Here is a 5750-nt window from a genome sequence, read left to right as displayed (position 1 = left end):
AATATCATTATATATATATATATATCTAATCGTAAGTATATCTTACATGAATCACTACTAAAAAAATCAATGAATTATTAAATTATTACTTATACATAGATCGTAAATACGAAGACACATCAGTTGTGATTGTCTCATTAAATAAATTAAGCCATTAATGGTTTTTAAGTGGATATGGTTATTTGTATGGTAATACTAAGACACAAACGTCCCTTACCAAGATTTTTATTTGTTTGTTTGTATGGACGGGATAATCTTTGAAATTGCTAAACGATTTCGGGTGATATAGGCTACGCCTTTTTGATTATAATACACTAGAACCTTGATAACTTAAACCTCGATAGCGTAATAGCTTCTATAAATTCATAAAATTTTGTGTTCCCTTCCCTTCGGAATCCAAAACCTCTATTACTTAAAATAAAAACCCTCAATAACCTAAACGAATAATTTGGGCATCGCACCTCAGTAAGCAGTGAAAAGTGGTTTGAATCCGGGAGAAAGTGTTACATGTAAAAGACGAGGAATTGCTGAATTTCCTAATTTAGAAAAATGCTTGTTTATATGGTTTAGACAGTGTACAAATAGGTAAAAACATTAGTGTTAGTGGACCTATAATAAAGGAAAAAACTGAAGAGTTTGCCAAGTCACTGGAAATCCATAATTTTAAAGCTTAAACTTTAACTCTTAATAAGTAAAAACCTCAATATCTCAAATTATTTTACGTTTCCCTTGGTCTTTATCTTATCTAGGTTCTACTGCAATTGTATTTACTTTAAATAATTTTAAATAGAAACTACGTTTAGTGATCAATGATTCGTTAAGAAATTTGTCATATTAGAAAAGTTGTTCAATTTCAAATTTAAAAAAAGAATGAGCTCACAAATAAAATAATGTTAAGAAAATAAACCTGAATGTATTAGGCGTTCCATAAATAGAACCGACAATGACAATCCAATGTTTCAAATTAAAGCAATTAAAAAAGTACCTGAAGCAGACTAATTAGCATTTTATTTGTAGGTGCTCAAAGTGGATAAAAGACAGCATCTTAAATAACAACCTTGAAGTGAAATTACTAATTGACTTACTTTTTTTAAACTTGGTGTGAACAATTTCGGGAGTTAATTAAAGAACAAACAGATAACTTTAACTGTCCTTCTGGAAAAAATAACCAGTAGTTAAAGGCATTCTATTGCCCAACGGACTTCAAGTTCGAATTCGCGATCATCTTTCGCAATTTTACAGACGAGAAAACGCGTCCGTTTCGAACAAGGCGCCGCTTTTGATTGAACTAAACTGCGAAAATACCGGCTTTTCTTGCTTCATGTTCTCAAAGCGTGCGCAAAAGTTAGCCACGACTTACAACCAAACTACTATAATTTTACAGTGAAATACTACCCTGATAATAGAAATTTTGTCTATTATAACTATAGTGCAACTATTTTATTTAATAGTTTTAAATATTCTATCTAAAATATCTAAACTTTTAAGTTGCATACTTCAAATAACCCAAAACGCCTGAAACTCCGTTACAATACGATTACAGTGGAATCTTCCCTTACGGACACCTCTCATGAGCGGACGCTCCTTGCGAGCGGTCCGGCCGCTGTCCTTAAAAAAAGGATTATGACTCTCCCATAAGCGGACATTCTCTTGTACCGACATGGACAGTATTTTCTTTTTTTAAGATTTTTCTAGAAAAATCACTTTTGAACGGGCAACCCAAAAATAAATCAAATTATGTCCTTTTATTTGAGAGCTACAGGTAACATATCAGCTCATTCAAAACATCCTGAACACCTGCAATTGACTAAACGAATATGGCTGGATAAGTTCTCAGAAGTGTTACAATCCCAATTGTTTTAAATGTATACATCCGTAACAGTCTTGTTGATTGATTTATTCTGATCATCATCATAAGGTCGTCAATCCTAAGACTGGTTGGACACGCACCTCCACTCTTTCCTATCCTGAGCTAATCTTCGCATTTCTCTAAAACTACAACAACCCACATCTTTAACTATTTGTGAACAGTAGTCTAATCTAGGTCTACCTCTACCCCTCCTAACTTCCGTTTCTGCATCTAATATGTCTCTGACTAGACCTTCATCCATGAGAAGGTGTCCTACCAACCTCTCTCGCCTATTTCTTATTGACTTCCATAGAGTCCTCTGTTCTCCTATTCATTCTAATATCTCTTCATTTATAACCTTCTCTATCCATGATATCCTCATTATTCGCTTGTAACACCACATTTCGAACGCTTTTAACCTTTTCTTTTCCGTCGCGCCCACTTCCATGTTTCGCACTTGTACAGCACCGTACTCCAAGCATACACTTTTAACAACCTTTTCCGAATTTTTAAACTAACCGTTCGCGAACATAGAAGTGACTTCTTTTTATTGAAGGCGACTCGACCCTGTGCTATCCTCTGCTTTATATCCCTACTGCTTCTTCTGTCCTGATATCTGACTTCCTAGATACCTAAAATCGGCCACTTCTAATTTTGCGTCTCCTATATTTATATTCGGTCTTTCTCTACTTTATCTTCCCTTGCATACCAGTATTTTTGTTTTACTTTTATTTGTTTTCATACAGTACTGTTTTGTCAATACCGCTTCCATTTTATTTAAAGCTATATCTAACTCCTCCTTGCTAGATGCTAATTCATTCTGATAGTGGCACAAAAATTATATTACAAATTAAATAAAACACCTCTTTTCCTTACGGTGGCTCTAATTTCCCTAAGTCTAGGAAAATTTTCCTAGGTCTGACAATGCTGCAATATTATAAGAAGAACAATTTCTTCAATACATTCCATAAACTAATATTGATTAATATTTTGGCGAATTTATTACTTTTAGTAGAAAAACCACCACAAACATTCTGAACTTCTAGGAGGAAACTACCGCTGAAAATAAGGATAATGAAATAGTAGGATATTTCATAAGTATATTATAAATCAAAGGGAAAATGAGCGGTATATTTTTTTGAAAGCATATATAGAGCATTCACATCATCACATTTTTCACATCTTTTCACCAATTTTATAGAACAACCCCTCAGCAAGGTCCATTTCGCTCATAACTCATAATCTTTTCTTGCAGTCTATTTTAGCTCGTCATTTTTTTTTTCGTGCCGTCATGTAGCCTGTCCCTACGCCAATCATTTCGCCATTGTTACGGACATTAATAATTCTTTCCCTTTTTTACAAAGTTCCTTTTCATTGCCACAATCGCATTCCATCTCGTCAAGTAGCAAGTTAGTTATGAAACAGAAATTTTTATATTTGTCTGCTATTCATTTCTTCCTTCCTCGAGGAAATTATATAAAAACGTCTTTTCTGTTCGGAACATGTAGCGATTTGGTAGTTGGCTTTCGTTTTATTGATGACGTTGACTTCACACAGAAGTATCAAATATAACGAAATTGTGCACAAACGAGGAACTATTGTCAGATAAAAATGGTAAGAATTATTGCCTTTCCACAAAAATAAAGCGAAAAGATCTGCATAAAATGATCAAATATAAAAATGGCAGGGACATAAACCAGAAGATAGCACAAGGTTGAGCAAGGTTGAGTCGTCTTCAATAAAAAGAAGTCACTTGTATGCTAGCGAACGATTATTTTAAAAAATCGAAAAATATTGTTAATGGAGTATGTTTGGTGCGTGACGTTATACGGGTGCAAAACATGGACGGTGGGTGCGGTGGAAAAGAAAACGTTAGAAGCGTTCGAGTTGTGGTGTTACAGGCGAATCATGAAGATATCGTGGATACAGAAGGTTAGAAATTAAGAGCTATTAGAAAGAATAGGTGAACAGAGGACTCTATGGAAGTCAATGAGAAATAGGCGAGATAGATGGGTAGGGCACCTTCTCAGGCATGGAGGTCTAGTCAGAGACATATTAGAGAAAGAAACAGGAGTTAAAAGGAGTCGAGATAAACCTAGATCATATTACTGTTAGTAAATAGTTGAGGACGTGGAATGTTCTAGTTTTAGGGAAATGCGAAGATCAGTTCAAGATAGGAAAGAGATAAAAGTAGAGTGTCCAACCAGCCTTAGAATTAACGTAAAGAAGTTTCTGATGATGTAAATTAACATCATGCGGACTGACACTAATATTTAAACTTCGACACATATCGTTTTCTGTGGGTGAAAACCGGCGATCAAAACAGAAATGCGTTTACCTACATGACATAGTTATTACAATATTCAAATAAGCATTCTTTATGTTTGTATATTGGAGGAAAAGCAATGTATCCTAACGAGGCAATTCAAGTATTGTCACAAATGCTGTACCTATACCTATTTCCTCGGAAGCAATCTTTCCAAAGAGTTAGAACCTATTACCGAGTTAAGACTAGACGTACAATTTGTGTTCGTAGCATCGGTTGTCCTTCAGAGTGAGACAAATGCTAGTTAATACTTCGCTTTTACTACTTAGATCTGCATATTCGCCAAATATACTATAGTTTCTAAACCGATTGTAATACAGTTGCAACAAAACAAATTCCCAGAAAGCTTCAATTATAACTAAAATCTCTATAGGATTCTCAGAAAGATTCAAAAGCCTAAAAAATTGATACATAACCCAGATATCCCCATGCCGCTAGAAAACTTTTGTACCTATACACTCTATCATAAAGTGTGAATAAAATACTAGGGAATTTACACATCAAAGAGATCCTCAGTGACAAAATTAAATGTAGGTAGGTTTTTCCAATATATTTAGGTACTATCTCGGGTTCTCACCGAATTGGGATCCACATGGACAACCGCTCAAAATAAAATAAAAAGTGAGTAAGTATTTAATTTCCTTTTGTTTTTCCGAACCCATTATAAATATTTAACTTTCCTATGACTGGGAAGTTAATAACTAATAATAAGAACATGATAAGAAATATTTAAACTGATGCTGTTGTGATTCGGATCTAAAGGCTATCGTGTGTTGAAGTTGCTTCCCAACGTTTCGCTAACACGAGTGGCGAACTTCTTCAGAAGTCCTTCCATGTTCGATGCTGGATGCGTTAGGAAGCAACTCAATGACGGAAAAAGAAAATTTCATCATAAAGTAAACGTAGGAAAGGTCATATTCCTTTCTATTGTAAAAGAATACATTTTATACGAGACTATTACCTAAGCACCTAAGGGATTGTAGTTTCAACATTCTGACACCACATTACATATCACAAATATTTCTAAAACGAAGATTAAATGTTCAAGTTCATTTTTGTCTTAATTTTTGGAATTCCTTTTGTATATTTTCACCCTATTTCCTGTAGGTAAATGCGGTATTATTATTCATTTTTCTGCAACGACAATCCAGATCGATTTACGTTGTTTAGGTAGAAACTTATCAATCATCAATTTTCCACACTTGGTGGGCTACCTTTATCGAAACGTAATATCCAATAAGAAAATATTAGGTGTCTAAAAAGGTCTGTAAAAAATACGGAAAACTGACCTGGCCTCGAACAAGTCATTGATCACGGCAGGCGCTTTCTGACATGAAACCGTTTTGGTAGGATGTCACGTTGACGATGTTTCAGCCATCTACGAGGGTGGATTGATAAGTTTCCGGCCTGACCAAGAAAAACAAGGTTTTTAAAAAATTTTTTTTTTTATTTCTCAACATAATCTCCTCCAAGGCTGATACATTTCTCATAGCGGTGTTCCAGTCTATTAATGCCATCTCTATAGACTGATTCGTCAAGCTCCTCAAAATAACCATTTACAGCTTCGATTACTTC

At 34.6% G+C, this 5750-nt stretch overlaps 1 protein-coding gene across 2 annotated transcripts in view; it reads right to left on the bottom strand.

Annotated features, from left to right (window-relative positions):
- The window catches only part of LOC108742111 (neuropeptide CCHamide-1 receptor), a 67923-nt gene extending 62386 nt beyond the window's left edge, over window positions 1-5537 (bottom strand). Inside the window, exon 1 of one of the 2 annotated variants that reach the window (XM_025980656.1) lies at window positions 5465-5537. The gene's annotated coding sequence lies outside the window, so the exon portion shown is untranslated. Of the gene's footprint in view, window positions 1-1085; window positions 1269-5464 lie in introns of those variants that run through there. The other variant, XM_025980654.1, reaches the window with a different exon arrangement.
- Window positions 5538-5750: the final 213 nt, after the last annotated feature.

This window comes from Agrilus planipennis, unplaced genomic scaffold, assembly GCF_000699045.2.
Source record: "Agrilus planipennis isolate EAB-ADULT unplaced genomic scaffold, Apla_2.0 scaffold3, whole genome shotgun sequence".
Taxonomy (NCBI): Eukaryota; Metazoa; Arthropoda; class Insecta; order Coleoptera; family Buprestidae; genus Agrilus; species Agrilus planipennis.
This window is presented reverse-complemented; position numbering and strand designations above follow the sequence as displayed.